Source organism: Mesoplodon mirus (assembly GCF_964341445.2).
Source record: "Mesoplodon mirus genome assembly, chromosome: 4".
Taxonomy (NCBI): Eukaryota; Metazoa; Chordata; class Mammalia; order Artiodactyla; family Ziphiidae; genus Mesoplodon; species Mesoplodon mirus.
Window position 1 is genome coordinate 150,899,323 of NC_138979.1, and position 18,400 is coordinate 150,917,722.

Sequence of the window (18,400 nt, forward strand, 5' to 3'; positions counted from 1 at the left end):
CTAGGCACGCAGGCTTCAGTAGTTGCGGCATGAGGGCTCAGTAGTTGTGGCTCACGGGCTCTAGAGCGCAGGCTCAGTAGTTGCTGCTCCGCAGCATGTGGGATCTTCCTGGGATCGAACCCTGTCCCCTGCATTAGCAGGCGGATCTTAACCACTGCACCACCAGGGAAGTCCCTAATGTGCTTTTTAAACAATTTACTGGAATCATCCTGCTACGGAGGTACAGCTTTTTGAAATAATTGTCTCAAATTGTGGCTACAATTTTCAACTAGTTTTTTTCCATGAATGTATGTTAACTGAATGCATTATCAAACCTCTTAATCTCTGCTCCTTACCATTTAGTTTGGGTCATAAGCACCAACTTTAAGTAATACAGGCAAGATTCTCGAGCCATACAACACATATGAACTTGGACTTATAAAAAATTAAATTTGATTGTGATACAAACTCAATAGAGAAATACTTTAAAGTCACTGCTTCTTCATGTGATTATAGTGAGTTGACACAATACCTTTCATTTAGGACCTCGAGATCCTCCGTAATACTGTAATAGCAGCACAGGAGGTAAGCGGGAGTCAGTTGACAGCATCCTGAGCCCAAAGGCACTGAGTAATTTGCTGGAAAATCAAACTGGCACCTGCAGTTTGGATTCCCGAGGATCTAGTTTCCACTGAGTTTCAGACCTGGAAGTTGTATATCGTGTTGTAAGATTGAGGCTGTTCCCCAGTCCGCAGAGTCCAGGGGGCAGGAGCGACCCTGCATTCTGCATTATTAACAAGCGCCTCCCTTCCCTCCAGGTGACACTGAGGTCTGGACCATGCTATAGGAAATACTGATCCAGATCTTAAAGGCCATCTAATTCAAATTTCTCATTTTACAAAGGGTTCACAAACGTTTACTGACTTGATCAAGGTCTGGTAGCTAATTCGCAGATCTCCTCTCTTATCCCCACTTCCAAGACCCCGGAGTCCAAGAATGTTAGAGGAATTTCTCGCTGAAATCGACCCGAAAAGCTTATTTGAGGGAGTTTGTGACATGCCCCCCAACTCCCGGTGGTTAACCTGCATTCTGAGTTAGCATCTCCCTCAGACCATCTCTGATGTTCCAGAACAGGAAAGAAAGTTGCCAGCCCTGGGCTGCGGCAGGGCCTGCGGGGGGAGGCGGCTGCTCCGCCTCCAGCACTCGCGGGCGGGCTCGACACAGGCCGCCGAGCGGCGAGCGCGGGACTCGGCGGCTGGCAGCGGGCGGGGAAGGCGCGGGGCGTGGTTTGCAGCTTTCCGAGCGCCAAGGAGCGGAGCGCGCTCTGCTGCGCCCCGAACCTTCCGCTGGACCTAAAAGGCGAGTGGGAGACCGAGCAAAAGGCGCTCGAAGGAGCAAGGTGAGTGGGGCGCCGACCCGGGCAGGCTCTAGCCCGCGCCCTCGCCCCTCGCCGGGCCGGCAGCAGGGGAGCGCGGCGGCGGGGCCCCTGCACCCTGGTGCGCCCCGGAGAGAGCGGTCTGTGGCAAGGGAAGGAGAGCGGGAGGGAGGGGAAGGGGCGGGGGCGAAGGAGGGCAAGGTCCCAGAGCCGGGGGCGAGGGCGGCGGGAGGCTGGACCCGGCCCACTGCGGGGGTCCGAGCCCGGCCACGGGAAACTTTGCCCGGGTGGGAAGAGCGGGGTGCGTGGAGGGCGCCGCAAACTTGTCAGCGGGCGGGTCGCTTCGGAGATTGGAGCGAGCGCCAGCGAGTGGCGCTTGTCTCTCCGGTTTCTTTGTGTCACCTCCGGTCCCTAGCCCGCCGGTCCGCCCGCCTGGGAAAGGGGCTGCGCCGGGGGCGCGGCCCCCATCCACCCGTCGCCCGCGTCGGGCCCAGGCCCCGGCGCTCGCGGTCCGCTGATTGTTTTCGTTCCTCGCGTCACGCCTGGGCGGGAAAGATTTTGAACGCCGCGTGAGCTAGAACGCGGAGAGCCGCGGCGCGGAGATTGCCAGATCGTGGGCGGCGCGAGGCTAGCCCCGGGTCTCAGAGGACCGGCGGGCGGGGCTCACCGGGCTGGAGAGCGCGAGGGGCCCCGACGGCCCCGGGGGCCCCGGCACGGTAGGAACCGCGGCGGCCGAGCGCCTCCTCGGCGGGGGCCGCTTGGACGGCTAGGATTATAATTCCATTTCGATTGCTTGGGGTCTTTGTTGTCTGAAATTGCCTTGAGGGTCTGACGGTAGCACCTCCTTTTTGGATTGTTTTTCTTCTGTTAAAAAAGAGCGAGGGGAGACTTATGTGGAATCTGCTGCTCCAAACAACATTAGCCACCTTATTTGATGGAGGTTGAGCAGTCCTGTGTAACCTTTGCCTTTGTGGACGCCTGTTATTTCCGAAAGTTATTTTTTTCTCCTCCCCTAGTGGAAGGGAGCGTCTGCGCCAGATGCTAGCAGGCACGATTGTGTACATGCACCAGCAAATCAGAGTCAAACCCAGGAGGTTCTTTCTAGCCGCTCAACACTTTTGCATCGCTCTTTTTTTTTTTTTTTTTAAAGTTTGTTTGATTTCAAACAACTTTCATCTGCTTTCCTAAAAGTTTCCAGAGCTCCGAAGAACTCCTTGCAGATATTACGTGGTTGTGCTAGGATAAGTCCGACCATTTTTAGGGTTGGGGTTACAGTTAAGCCCCCGAACCATACCTGGCCCGCTCACCACTCGGGTGCCCGCCCTTGAGCCATTGTAAACATCATCGGGTTGAGTGTTCACCTTTTACGAGATGGAACATTTGGTGTGTTTTTATACTTTAATGCACCACTCCTTCTTTAGTTACCCTCCCTTTCTGGAAAACTCTTGAGACTCTCTCGGGCTCTTCCTGAGGTAATTACTGAGTGGCCTTAGCTGCGCCATCACGCCCCCCACCCCCGCAAGCACCCGAGGGAGAAGAGAACAGGTGCAATCCTCATTAAGTTTTTTCGTGGTGAAAACTCTGGAGATGTCAAAGTAGGTAAAAAGTGAAAATTCTTAGTTCTTTGTCCATATGTTTGAGTTAATGAGCTTTATTTGAAGCCAACAAAAATCAAAAAAAAATCACTTGGGTCAGCTCAACCTTGTACATTAAGATTGTTTTTTAAAAATTCTTATAAATTTACCCAGTTAGAAATTTGCAAGCATTTCAGTGCATTAGTGCTAATTGTGTTTGCAGGATATTGCAGTATGTTTAGAGAACTGAGTCACAATGGGATTTTTCTAGGTTGTGCCCTCAGTAGCATAACTGAGAGTTTAATGTAAAGCTCAAAACTGGAATCAGTCACGTCTTGATAAGTAAGGGAAAGTGTGAAAGGCAGTTGATTCATTTGTCATTACTCATATATTTTAAATATAGATTTTCAATAATTTCACAAAATTATTTTTTCATTTACTCAGATGAGCTCTTACCATATGCCAGCCACTGTGCTGGACTCTGGAGTTACAAATAATAATAATAACTATTTATGGAATACTTATTTTGTACCAGTAAATGCTTCACATAGGTTACCTCATTCATCTAATAAAAATTTGTTGAATGCTTACTATGTATTGTGCTAGGTGCTGGAGTTATAATAATGCACAGGACAGCTGTGGTTCCCACCTTTATCTTAGCAAGTCGGGAAGATAAGCAGAACATAAAAGACATTACTAAACTAATCATGTTTTTTAAAATGTAAATCAGATCACATCACTCGTCCTGCTGTGCAGTGTGTTGTAGGGTAGGAGGTGAGGAGAGGAGAGAGGCGTGGAAGATCAACAGGGGAGATAGCATTGAGTCAGAAAAGAGCTTGATAGTGTGTGGATTGATTGGATCTGAGAGTAGGTCTTGTGGCTGAGCACTGTCAGCTGCAGGGAGAGAACTAAATGATGAGAGAGTGGTAATCAGGTGACAGATCATGCAGGGCCTCGTAGGCCAAAGTTTGGATATATTCACATTGAATCCTCATATATACCCTATTGGCCCTATTTTATAGTTTATAAAACTGAAGTAACTTTCTGAGTCTGCACAGTAGGTGAATGGCACGGCCTAGGATAGGAAGCCAGGCTCTCAGTCTCCACTTATATTTAACCACCATGTCAGCATCAAAAGACATAGTCCGTATCCTGATGAACCTGTTTGTCTAGTGAAGACAAGCCATTGCAATACACACATGGTGGTGCTAGAAAAGATGTGTTCTAGGGGCTGTGGGAGGAGGAAAGCACCTAATTCTGCCTAGGAATGGGGCAGGCCAAATTGGGAAAAATGAAAACATTTTTCCTTTTTTTCAGAATTATGAAATGTTTCAGATTAGCTATAATTCAGAAGTAATCTTAATGTTAAATGCAATAGCCCATTCTTCAGGGCTTCACTGTGTGTTCTCTCTCTCTTTTTTTTTTCCCTTACTTTCATATTTACCAATTACCTGAGTCATGTGTCCCCTTTCCTACTTTTACAAAATAAAGGATTGTGTCTGGAATACTGTAAAATCACTTATATTTAAAGCCTGTAATTCTTTGTGAAATTGCAGATTAAGTTCTTTTTTGATTGTTTTTATCTTAAACTGTCTAGCCTTTCTCATTTTGCGTGATAATTTTATAAACAGCTTCATTGAATGTAATTGACATACAGTAAGCCGCATATTTTAGAGTGTTAAATTTGATGAGTTTTTGACTTATGTATAGATCTGTGAATCCATCTTTCCCTCTGGTCCCTCCCTACACCCTGCATCCTTCTTTCCCAAGCAACCAGTGGTAGCTCTGACCCTATGGATTATTTCGTATTTTCAGAATTTTATATGACTGGTATCACATAGTATGTTCTCTTTTTTTGTCTGGCTTCTTTCACTCAATATAATTATTTTGAGATTCATCTATGTTGTTGTGTGTATCAGTAGTTGATTCCTTTTTATTGCTGAGTGGTGTTCTATTGTATGGGTATACCCAAGTTCATTTATCCATTCACCCATTGATAGATGTTTGGTTTTTTCCAGTTTTTGGCTATTAAAAATAGAGCTGCTGTGAACATTATGTTCAGTCTTTGTATGGACACCTACTTTCTAGGAGTGGAATGGCTAGATCATATGGTAGGTGTATGTTTAACTTTTAAAGAAACTCCCATACTTTCCCCAAGTGGTTATACCATTTTACACTCCCAAATTAGTGCGTGAGGGTTCCAGTTGCTCTGCATCCTTGTCACCACTTGGTATGGTTAAGCTTTCATAGCCATTCTGTTAGATGTGTAGTGGTATCTCATTGTGGTTTTAATTTGCATTTCCCTGATGACCAATGATGTGCTTATTTACCATCCATATAATACCTTTTTTTGTTGTTGAAGTTTCTCTTTGCATTTTTTGCTCATTTTTAATTGGGTTAGTTACTGCCTTATTCAGTAAGTGTTTTGAGAGTTTTTTATATATTCTGGATACAAGTCCTTTATCAGATACATGATTTGCAAGTATTTACTTTCAGTCTATTGCTCCTCTTACATTCTCTTAACAGATCTTTGAAGAAGTTTTAAATTTTACTAAATTCCAATATATCAATTTATTCTTTTATGGGTTATACTTTTGGTGTTATACCTAATAAATCTTTGCCTAACTCAAGGTCACAAAGATTTTTTTCCTTAGAGTTATAAAACTCATAGGAAAACTCTATAAAAGAATGTAAAACCATGAATTCTTTCGTTTTACATTTAGGTCCATCTACTATGAGTTAATTTTTGTTTATGGAGCCAGGGTATGGGTTGAAGTTTACCCTACTGCCACTAGGAACAATTAACATGTTTTGGAGATGAGATAATGTCTGGAGACAATGTGGTGAGGTGGGGTGGGTGGGCATTTGCTATTGGCATCTAGTGGGTCAAGGCCAGTGATGCTGCTAAAGATCCTACAATGAACAGGAGAGATCCTCTCAACAAAGAATCATTCAGCCGAAATGTCAGTAGTGTCAAGGCTGAGAAACCCTAGGCTAGAGGTTTATCAATTTTATTGACCTCGATGAATCAGCTCTTGGTTTCATTTATATTTTCTGTCTTCTTTTTAATTGATTTTTACTCTGATCCTTATTATTATTTCCTTTCTTCTACTTACTTTGAGTTTAATTTTACTCTTATTCAAGTCACTGCGACCTTTTTTCTTTTCTGACATAGGTGTTTAGTTCTCTTAAGTTTCCTAAGTACAGTACTGCTTTAGGGAATTCTCACAAATTTAAATAGGGTGTGATTTCATTTTTATTCAGTTCAAAATGCTTAAAAATTTTTCTTTGGATTTATTGTTTGACCTTGAGTTACTTAGGAGTTTATTACTTAGTTTCCAGACATTTGTGGATTTTCCAGGCATCTTTCTGTTATTAATTTCTTTTTTTTCTTTTGCGGTACGTGGGCCTCTCACTGTTGTGGCCCCTCCCGTTGTGGAGCAAAAGCTCCAGACGCGCAGGCTCAGCGGCCATGGCTCACGGGCCTAGCCGCTCCGCAGCATGTGGGATCTTCCTGGACCGGGGCATGAACCCGTGTCCCCTGCATCGGCAGGCAGACTCTCAACCACTGCGCCACCAGGGAAGCCCCTGTTATTAATTTCTAAATTTAGTTTTCTTATTGTCAAAGAGCATAACTTGTATGACTCAAATTCTTTTATATTTACTGAGAGTTATTTTAAAGCCCAGAATATCATTAATTTTGGTAAATGTTTTGTGTGTGCTTGAAAAGACTGTGTATTCTAATTATACAATGTCGAGGGAACATACCATCAACATGACATCACTGTTCATGTTAACCTTAATTACCTGGCTGAGGTAGTGTTTGTCAGGTTTCCCTCCTATAAAGTTACTCTTTTCTCCCTGTTCTGTCCTTTGCTTTTTGAGATGGAAGTCACTATGTGTAGCCCATATTTAAGGAGTGGAGAGTTATCCTTCTTCTCCTTGAAGGGTATTGCTTTTTTTACCCCACCTGACAATCTCTGAGTTTTAATTCTGGTATTGAGGCCATTTATATTTAAAATGATTATTGATTATGGTTCACTTTAAATGTATAATCTTGCTATTTGTTTTCTGTTTTTATCATATGTTCTTTGTTTCCTTTTTCTCTTTCTCTCTTTGGTTGGATTAATTGAATTTTGCTCATTATAGTTTATATCCTTTTTTTGCTTATTAGCACTCATTCTTTTTTTAATTTTTATTTTTTTAACATCTTTATTGGAGTATAATTGCTTAACAATGGTGTGTTAGTTTCTGCTGTATAACAAAGTGAATCAGCTATACGTATACATATATCCCCATATCTCCTCCCTCTTGCGTCTCCCTCCCACCTTCCCTATCCCACCCCTCTAGGTAGTCACAAAGCACCGAGCTGATCTCCCTGTGCTATGCAGCTGCTTCCCACTAGCTATCTATTTTACATTTGGTAGTATATATAAGTCCATGCCACTCTCTCTTTTTTTTTAAAATTTGGCTGCACCCCATGGCTTCTGGGATCTTAGTTCCCTGACCAGCGTTTGAATCCATGCCCTCGGCAGTGAAACCACTGGACTGCCAGGGAATTCCCTACCTGTCATTCTTTATTTTGTTATTTTAGTGTTTGCTTTAGGGTTTATAGTATACATCTTTAACTTATCACAGTTTAACTTCAAGTGTTATATTATACCACTTCAATGAAAGCCTTGTAATAATATATTTCCCATGTCTCTCTGCTTTGTGCTATTGTCATACATTTTACTTTTTGTCTGTTATAGACCCTACACTACATTATTATTTTCTGTTTGAGCAGTCAATTATTTTTTAAGGGATCTAAATAACAAGAAAAAAATCATATATTGACCCATGGTAACACAGGTTATATTCTTTGTTTTACTATTATTAAATGAAAATAAAGAAATCATTCATGTTGAGGTTATTGGATTCATATTTATGAATATATTCTAACTTGTAATTTTATTTATTTTTAAAATTTATTTATTTTATTTATTTTATTTTTGACTGCATTGGGTCTTCGTTGCTGCACGCGGGCTTTGTCTAGTTGTGGCGAGCGGGGGCTACTCTTCGTTGTGGTGCACAGGCTTCTCATTGTGGTGGCTTCTCTTGTTGTGAAGCACGGGCTCTAGGCGCGCGGGCTTCAGTAGTTGAGGCTCGCGGGGTCAGTAGTTGTGACACATGGGCTTAGTTGCTCCGCGGCATGTGGGATCTTCCTGGACCAGGGCTCGAGCCCATGTCCTCTGCATTGGCAGTCGGATTCTAAACCACTGCGCCACCAGGGAAGCCCTAACTTGTAATTTTAGAATAAACATGAAAGAGGTAGTGAAATTTGGAAATCAGAGCATAGTTCATTTTTTTAAACTAAATCCACTGAATTGTCATTGAGCTGATCATTGCTGTAATAGAAGGGTACTTCAGGATACTGTGGTGTATTACAAGATTCAGAACACCTGGACTTGGAGAACTCTCCAGACAGGCACTGATGAGTGTGCTGTACTTCTTTTCTTTCCTTTGGGCAGCGTTAGGAAAAGGGATATGCATAGGCAGAAAGAGGCTGTCCTCCCATGCTGACATTTTCCAGACCCTGAGAAACTTTGATAGATGAGTTTGAAAGCACTTCTTTCTTTCAGTGGTGTATGAGATGAAGAGCACTTGGTTATAGCTCCTCAGGTCAGAGTAACACATTTGACAAAGTGAGCCTCAAGCTTCTGCTTGTCAGTGTCCGTATTTGACTGCAAACTCCAATCTGACATGCAGTTCTAGAACTCGTCAAAATTTGCTATCTACTTGTTGCTTTGGTTCCAACTGACTTTTAGTTTTCCTTTATCAGTGAGTAGCTCCTTTCCATCTGGGTATGTAAATGTGCTCCTATTCTGAATGTCAATACATTGCCAAACACTCAGCTATAAATGAGTGAGAAAACTTAACTCATCCAACAAATTAATTTACTTTGTAAATATTTATTCAATCTGGGCTCTGGCACATTGATGAAAATTTGTCCCTTGCCCTTAGAAAGCTAACTGTCTCATAAGAGAAAGGCCCACAAGTAGAGAAGCATGCGTTCCAATGTGGTAATTGGTGGAATGGATATATGAACTGGGCAGTGGGAGTAAGCCTCGAGCAGCGGTTCTCAAAGTGTGGTCCAGGAACCAGTAGCATCAAACCTACTGGTTCAGAAACCTAGAGGGTGGGGCCCAGCAATCTGTGTTTAACAAGTCTTCCAAGTGATTCTGATGCACGCTCAAGATTGTGAATCAGTGGCATAGAGGATTAGATGATCGCTGAGATTTTTTCCTCAGGTCCTCATTTCTACAAATATGGTTTAGAAATGTGATATTTACCCCATTGTATTGTACTTTTAGTACAATGAATTGGTATGTAAAACGTTAATGCTATGCGGGTAAAACAGTAATTCAAAATGGTAAAGATATGCCTGACACTGGGACAAAAGTAAATTAGATTTAAAAAAACGTTATTATGAAAAATTTTAAGTACATATTCAAAAGCAGAGATCATCGTGAAATGAACTCCTATGTAAACATTACCCAGTATCAATAGCTATCAAGTCCTGCCAATTTGGTTTTACCTATACCCTCACCTATCCCCCCCTGTGCTGGGTTATTTTGAAGTAAATTCCACACATCATATCATTTCATCCATAAATAATTGGATTTTAAATTATTTGAGCTATTAAGTTGCTAGAGATGAATTTGAAACCGAATCACATATAGCCATTTCATGTTTCCATGTTAAATTATAGATAAAGTTTGTCTGGAGTTCATTTACACAAAAGATGAGTAAAACAAAACAGTAGTGTGGGCAGGTGTATATATATTCCTATTAGTATAAAATCCATTAAAAATAAATATACTGGTTACAACAGTGAAAATATTTTATGTACCCTCATCATCATTATAGCAATATATACATTATATTTATAAATAGTATTCCAGAATAGTAAGAAAAATATATCCATGTGCTGCCAAAATTGAAATACTGTGCTTGAAGGGGAAACTTTAATTTGAAAGGCAAATTTTTAGGAAGGATGGTATTATAAAAAGGTTTTGCAGATTTCTAGGCAAATTTTTAATATATTTAAATTAAAATTTCTCATTACTCATTTCGGCAGTTATGTTGCCTCATTTGGAAAGATAAAGGTAGTCAACATTTAGGGGTGAACAATACATCTTAAAAAATAAATCCACTTATCTTAATCTATATGCTACACACAATCTTATCAAGGTTAGAGCTCAGGCTATAAGACAGTTATAGAAGAAGGGGACATATATGGAGAAAGGGGACAGAATTAACTTTCACAGACTTTTCACAAACAGATAGAAAACTACCTGTTTTTTCCCACCGTGGCTTTGGAGTACAAGTTGTGATATCCTGAGGAAAAGCTGATAGTAATACGACTGAGCTCTTCGTGTTTGGCTGCTTTTGAATGATACATTAATTAATGGGTCGTACCATAGGAGTTAGCTAATTTTCATTTAAAAAATGCTAATTACTCAGAAGTAATTTTTATCTGAAGTGTAAGTTGCAACAAAATAAATAAAAGTGTTCAAGATTGCTCCCCACGCCCCCCAAATAAATTTAAAAAAACCCTACAACTGAAATGCACCTGAGCTATTAGTACTAAGGTAGGTTACAGTCAATGTTTGATGGGATTGTTTGATAGAATAATGCATGCTAGAGCTCTTAGTTCAAAATTTTGAGCTAGTGATTCAGAAAGAAAAAAATAAAGAATTACCTATAAATTCTGTTTATAAAGCAGTTAAAGGTGTGTCTTATTATTTGTGCTAGTATGTTTACAAAGAAAATAGGTGACTAGCAGTCTCTTGTTTGACCATCTTTTGTAGTTACTCATTTGATGACACTGAGTAAAAAGTTTTCCTCTGTTAATGGGACTTTGTTTAAAAGAAAGTATGTTACCTTTGTAGTCTCGGCACTTTTTTCATTTTAGGAAGCTCCAACTCAGTTGTGTAATAATTAATTTTATAAACAGTGTTTAGTCCAGAACTGATTGTATTTCCTTCTGAGCCAGATGAAGAGAAACTCCCAAATGTTTATAATCACAGGTTGATGATTTGGTTCCAAGACTCTGTTGGTGATGGTTTCTGAGACTCGGAAGGTAAGCTTGCTTCTTTCATGAATCATCATGTTGTCTGGCAGTTGGCTTAGCAACAGCTGCTGATTTTAGGTTTGAGCTAGGAAAGGATGTTTTGAAATGATCCAACATATTCTTTTAGGTTATATATGCCTGTTAAACCTTACAAGCTTACTGTTAATGTTGTATGTTCCACCATGAAGGAATGATTTCATTCTCTTCCTGTCCCTGCCTTCCAAATCATTTTTCTTGTTTTTTTTTTTCTTTTTAAGGGGGTTGAGGGTGGGTGTAAGAAAAGAGAAAAATAAAGAAACCTGGAAGACTGTGGACATGCTCATTTATGACTCTGGACTAGAGCAGAACCAAAAATGGCCTCCATGTGCTAATAGGATAAAATATAATTTACTGGGGTCTTGATCTTGAGTTATACTCTCAGGTGCATAAGTACTAAAGGACAAGTGTATTTTAGAAATGTCTGTGGTATAGTGTAATGGTTAGGATTGTAACTTCTGAAGTCAGATGGACCCTGATTCAAATCCTGGCTTTGCTATATACTAGCTGTGTCACTTTGGGCAAATTACAAACCTCTCTGGGTAGAGCTTCTTTAACTGTAAAGCAAAAGCCAAAATATGACTTATAGGAGTGTTATGACTATTACTGAGACAATACATGTAACGGGTAGTACAGTACCTGTAATTGAACATTGTAGAACACCTAGTAATGAGTGCTAGTTATTACATTCAATTCAAGGGTGCAGTGAACAAGGGGCTAAGTGACAGGTGTTAGAGGGCAATCAGCAATGAATCAGACATGGCTCCCCTTCTGCAGGAACTGGGGGAAGATAACCTTGTAAACAAATCACTCTAATATGATCCAGAATGAAAGAAGTGCCACCTGAGGTGCTAGCAAAGTGCTGTGGTAATTAATGCCACCTTTGGGGAAGTTAGGGCTAGTTTTGTAGAGAACATTTGACGTTTTAGCTGGGCGTATAGCTGGGTCTAGAGTGTAGAATAGGGCTTTCATGGGTGGAGAATGGAGGAGAGTAGATTGAGGGCTGAAGAATAACACAGAAGCACAGGGCTCATGGCAGGTTGTAGTGGGAGAGGTCTGGATAGATGCTTTGTGGTTAGATCTTTGGATTTTTTTCATGGAAGTGTTTGGACCATATTCTTCTTGTCAGTGGGAACACGCAGCGTGCGCTTGGTGTGAGCTCTATTTCATAATAACATTCTGAAAGATGTAGTGGAGAGGCAGGGAGTCCAATTACAAGGATGTTTTCAGAAATCCAGGTGAGTGATGAAGAAATTCAGAGAACAGAGTCAGAGGGGATTAAAATGAGATGGAAGAGAGACAATTCTAAATTAGGTGCTGAAAAGAATATTGGTGCCATTACTTGCCATTATTTGCGAGAGAGATACCACAGGGAGAAAGTGTGGGAGAAAACCAATGGTCTGGTGATGGGGTGGGCTAATGGGTCTTTTTTTTTTAATCGAACTATAGTTGATTTACAGTGTCATGTTAGTTTCAGGGGTACAGCACAGTGATTCAGTTTTTTAAATACACACACACACACACACACACAACATACATATACACACATACATGTATATATTCCTTTCCAGATTCTTTTCCCTTATAGGTTATTACAAAATATTGAGTATAGTTTCCTGTGCTATACAGTAGGTCCTTGTTGGTTATCTATTTTATATACAGTAGTGTGTATATGTTAATCCCAACATCCTAGTATATATCCGTCCCCCCCCTTCCCCTTTGGTAACCATAAGTTTGTTTTCTATGTCTGTGAGTCTCTTTCTGTTTTGTAAATAAGTTCATTTGAAAAAAAAAAAAATAAGTTCATTTGTATTTATTTATTTATTTTTAGATTCCACATATAAGTGATATCATATGATATTTGTCTTTCTCTGTCTGGCTTACTTCACTTATTATGATAATCTCTAGGTCCATCCATGTTGCTGCAAATGACATTATTTCATTCTTTTTATGAGTAATGTTCCATTATATATAATATATATATTATATATTATATGTATATACACCACATCTTCTTTATACATTCTGTCCTTTGTCTCTTGTTAACAGTCTTTATTTTAAAGTCTGCGAATGGGTCTTTTGAGCTCAAAGGTTAGTGGACATCTAGCTGGCAGTTGGAAATTTAGTTCTAAAAGAAGGAAGCTAACATTTATTATGCACCTGCTATGTCTCAGGTTTTATGCTAAGCATCTTCACAAATCATTATTGGAAACAAATAGTATTTTTATTGATGAAGAAATAGAAGCTGAGAAGAGGCCTGATATTATTTAAATATCTACCCTAATTTCAAAGCATTTCTCACTTTTATTGTTCTCTTCAAGCTCTTGGGAGCAAGTGGAGAGCTGGGGCTAGGAAGAATGAGTGAGTGGGTACTGAAGGCAGTGGGCTGCCCTCTGTGGCACTTTTCATCATTTCTTCATTCAGGCTTTCATTACATCTTCTTTACAAGGATAGAATCGCCTTCTAATTGGGTGGTTAGTATTTGTTACCTGAAGAATGTTGAGGGAGTTTCATAATGAACCTTATTTCTCAAGTTCTGATATTCCTTTCTTCTTAGAACTACTTGAAGGTTGAAGTACTCCAAGATTTTTTCTCTTGCTTCTGATGAAATAGAAAAGTTTGGCTACGAGTGGGTTTTAACTTTATAAAATGAGCCTTGTTATAGTTGGATTGGAGAGGACGAGCAGGGAAGAGAGAATGGTGCTCTTTTCCTTAATGTTCCCCCTTCGAAATGTGTAATCCTGAGGTCAAGCTCATGAATGCAAATGAAAATTAAGTCTGGGAAGACTTTGAGCATGTCTTAAAATCTTTTTTTTTTAATTACAAAAATCCAACTACACACATACAACACACAGATATTAAAAAGCAAAAGCCTGTCCTCATATTATTTCCACTTTCCATTTCTGTTGTCTCTGTCCCTAGAGGTAATCACTGTGGACAATTCTATGTTTATCCCATTTGAATGTTTACGAACATTTGGAACCTTGGCAGTAATTGGGCAAAACAGCTAGATTTTAAGCTTTTTCCTTTTCACCCAGATATTGGTTTTAGGGTTTATTACTGAAGTTTCATAAATACAGGTTCTTCTTTTAGACTGTGTTCTGAGAGCCCTCTAAACATCAAATGTAACTTATGTTAAATGCTGCTGGATCACCTTTCAAATCAGTGACATACCTAGGATTAGAATTTAGAGACCTTGAGCTTCTCATCTGTTGCTAAACCAGTTCTGTTAGTTAATTTATTACACAAGCTTGCCAGTTAACTGCAACAGTGGACAAAAAACAGGTTTCATCTTATTATTTATTTATTTTAAAGAGAAGAAAGGACAGAATGTGAATTTAAACTAACATAGGTCCATTTTAGTAACTATATTAATCTGTTAATTACTTCATATGTTGACATGTTCAGACAATATGTGTTCTGGTAAATTTCTCTATAGAATCGTGGAATAAGTTAGTTCAATATATCTTGCCTGTTAGGAACTTTAAGGACATGGAGTTCAGAGCCTGCACACTGTGTTCAAGCAGGAGTTGCCAGTAACTTGCTGTGTGGTCTCAGGGAAGTTACTCAACTTCCCTGTTTCCCTAAATGGGGTAGATAGTGTCTGTCTTGTGAGGATTAAAGGGATGGTGCATGTAAAATATTCTGCACAAATGACAAAGTAAATAAATATTAACTATACTTATTACTGTTTTATCATTATTATCAAATAGAGGACCTATAATTTTGTTCATCCATGTAAGCAGAATTTACCTGCTTCTTACTCTCAAGCTATAACAAAGGAGACATCACTATATTTCACTTTTATTGCACTGTAGATGTCAGAAGGAATGTGCAAATATTGAGGTATGCTTTTTAAGCAGATAGAGATCTCAGTACCCCTCTTAGTCAGCTTCTTAACTAAATAAGTTGGAGGAGCTTCAACCAGAGGACCACACAGAGATTTTCTTTTGTCTTTGTGGTCCTACTTCTCAAGATTCTTCATGGGTTCCAGTCTTGGTTCTACTCAGGAAAATATTGTAAAATGCATAAGACATTTTCTTGAGAGTGTTCAAATTGTTCACCAATGGGGAGAGAACTACTTAGGTGTATTCCTTTTTGAGGATGTTTTATATTATATGAGTTTTGGGGGCTGGGGATGGGTCAGAGATCTTTCCATGGGGAAGGCTTTGAGAGAAGGAAAAAATATTTCTTAGAAATCTCAAAACTGTAATCTGAAATTCCGTGGAAAGAAAATTTAAGAGTTTTGTAACCTGAGTTACTGGAGTTAAGGGGTCGGAAGGATTATTTATGTTTTAGGAAGTTTTTCTTCACAGGGAGGTATATAACTTCTAAATATTTTAATGACCTAGAAGATACTGAAGAAAAAGTAACCTTAGAAGTGGGCAGATATAGGATTTTTTTTTTTAAGGCCAGACAAGTTTCTAATGGAGTCGCTGTGCATGTTACAAGTAACAACAAAGATAATTTTGTATACACAGAAGTACATTCTGTTCTTTCCCTGAGATGATGTGACCTCTTATCAGATTGTAAGTTGTGCCCACAGAACTGGGAACTGTATCTTTAGGATAAACTAAGAAACAAATAATTCTGGTTGTTTCTCTTCAGGTGAGAAACTTCTGCCATGTTTAGAAATGAAATGGAAACTAGCTTGCAAACTGTAGCAAGTCACAAGGGAAGCCTGGGAGAAGGGATGATTTCACAGTTTGAGGTTCTACTACTTCAGAGCTCAAATCCCTTTTTCAGACACCCTGTATTTCCATAGTTGCTTGATTCAACATCTTTAAAACAAATGAATACCTGTTGAAGAGTGGCTGGCACCCTAGAAAAAACAGCTTCCAAACCACACAACAGTTAATTTTTCAGCTGTTTTTTTCTCATCTACTTTCCCACTAACCAGTCAGAATGCTAAGATTTCAAGGTGAGGTAAGACTGTGTGTCTAGTATTTAGTTAGAACTCCCCACTTACCAATGCAGTAATGGATGGTTCCTTGGAAGTAAAGAGTTAAAGAGAAACAGAAACTCAAAAAGGACTGAAAGGAGCTCTAATTTGGGGAAGATTTGAATTAAAAAAAAATTCTCTAGAACAATTTCCTTAAAATTATGGTATGAAAACCCTAATCTAAAGTAGTTAGAAGAAATGTCATTTACTTTTTTTTTTTTTCCCCTTGGTTTTTTTGTTTTTGTTTTTTTTGGCGGTACGCGGGCCTCTCACCGTTGTGGCCTCTCCTGTTGCGGAGCACAGGCTCCGGACGCGCAAGCTCAGCGGCCATGGCTCACGGGCCCAGCCGCTCCGCGGCATGTGGAATCTTCCCGGACCGGGGCACAAACCCGTGTCCCCTGCATCGGCAGGCGGACTCTCAACCACTGCGCCACCAGGGAAGCCCTCATTTACTTTTTAAGTCATAGCACTTTCTAAACCAGCTTCTATGTACCACAGTCTGTGAGCTACATATTAAAATCTACGGTGATTTACTACTGAGTGATCTAAGGATTTGCTAGCTTATTTGCTTTGTGTGCCGTACAAATCTTGGTAAACTAGTCAAAGTTGGATTGTAGGGAATAGAGGGGAACTCTTCTCTAAAACGAGTCTTGAGGGTGTGAGAGAAATAATGGAGAGATCGTAAGTTGAGTAAGAGCAGTATCTTACTCAACTTATCTAAGATACCAATGATGAATTCAAATCCTGGGTTTGTCCCAGACAGTTTTATGTCCTTGAATAAATCACTAATGTTAATGATCTCAGTTTCTCCACCTCAAGAGTGTCATGATTATATAAAACAACCTATAAGCACAACTAAATACAAAGTATGTTTTATCTTGGGTCATTTAAACTGTCCCCACCCCTTTACTGATATTCTTTGGTCTGCTCTCCTAAACACAGCCAGCCACCTCTCAAAGGTCCGCCATCATCACAAAGGATGACGAAGGAGAGAGTGTGGTGGAATTAAAGGCCATTCCCGGGATGACTTTAAAATGTGCGTGTGCTATCCATAGTGAGTCAATAAGTCTTGTCTCATGTATGATTTGTACACTCTTACAGTGAGAGAAGTGATGGGTCATTATTAGAGTCCAGAGAGTTCAACACCCTTCATGTTGAATTTAATTCAGAAATTTAGACCTGAATGATACCTGAATCCTCTTATTTCACAGATGACAAACCAAGATTCAGGGTTGGCAAGGTACAGTTGGTAATTGGCAGAACAAGGAGTAAAAATGCTACCTCCAGATTCCTGGCTCAAAGCTCCTGCTGTCATAGATATGTGTGTGTGTGTATGTGTAAAGTATTATGCATTATTTAAAACCTATGAAAAGGCATAAATCAGCATGCCCTTAAGTCCTTACATGCTTTGGCATGATACTTAAGAAACAAATTGTTCCTAACATGGTCGTGACCCCTTCTTCCACAGAGGTAGCAGCTGTCCTGAATTTGGTGTTTATCATTCAAATGCATTTCTTTACAGTTTTGTTGCATATGAATGTTAATGGTGATTTTCAAAGTATTTAGCAACCTGGTAATGTGTGGGTACTGCCATTCATAATAGATGCTGGCAACAGATCCAGCCATGCCAAGGTATATTAGCCGAATATCAGACCCATCATGGACCCCCCCTAAGCAATATTTTTAAGAGTGTACATAGTTAGTACCATCCTGTATGCATTCTTCTACAAATTGCTTTTTTCCTTCAACTTTATATTTGTGAGATGCATTCATACTGACATGTATAACTCTCATTATTCATTTTCAGTGTTTAATATTCTAATGTATGAATATGTCACAGCTTATTTATCTATTCACTTATTTTTGGATAATTAGGGTTTTTTTTTTTTTTAATGCCCTCTCACCTGTTCAGGTGTTTTGCTTATTTTCTTGTTAGGTTGTTTGTCTTTTTCTTATTGATTTGTGAGTATATTATTTTTGAATTTTTTTTGGAAACTAGTATTTAATACTCATTAACATCTCTACTTATGTAAGCCACATAAAACCTATCATAGCTTTGTCTTTCCATAGCTGTTCACATTTGGAAAGGGTCTTTCAGTATCCCCGAGTCAGGTTCACGTCAAGTACACCAGTGATGTCACCTGTGACTGTAGACATAGATGTGTTCCATTATTTAGAATGGGTTTGACATAGTCTTAACATTCTTGATTGTGAAGATGGACTTAATTTCCCTATATTTACATGGTCCTGTAGGTGAAAGGATTGACCTCATTGTAACTCTAAAGTGTGGGAGGAAAGCCTTTATGGGAAATTATAAAGTTCTTTTTTTCTTTATTAAATCAAAAGCAGGAAAATGGGTGGTGCCCTTGCCTCCTTAG

At 39.7% G+C, this 18,400-nt stretch overlaps 1 protein-coding gene across 10 annotated transcripts in view; it reads left to right on the forward strand.

Annotated features, from left to right (window-relative positions):
* The first annotated feature begins 1,264 nt into the window (after positions 1–1,264).
* SYNE2 (spectrin repeat containing nuclear envelope protein 2) overlaps positions 1,265–18,400 on the forward strand; it is a 341,983-nt gene continuing 324,847 nt past the window's right edge. For 6 of the 10 annotated variants that reach the window (XM_082616958.1, XM_082616964.1, XM_082616965.1 and 3 more), the window contains exon 1: positions 1,265–1,378. The gene's annotated coding sequence lies outside the window, so the exon portion shown is untranslated. Of the gene's footprint in view, positions 1,379–1,570; positions 1,656–1,823; positions 2,071–10,971; positions 11,054–16,963; positions 17,059–18,400 lie in introns of those variants that run through there. The other 4 variants (XM_082616962.1, XM_082616961.1, XM_082616960.1 and 1 more) reach the window with 4 other exon arrangements.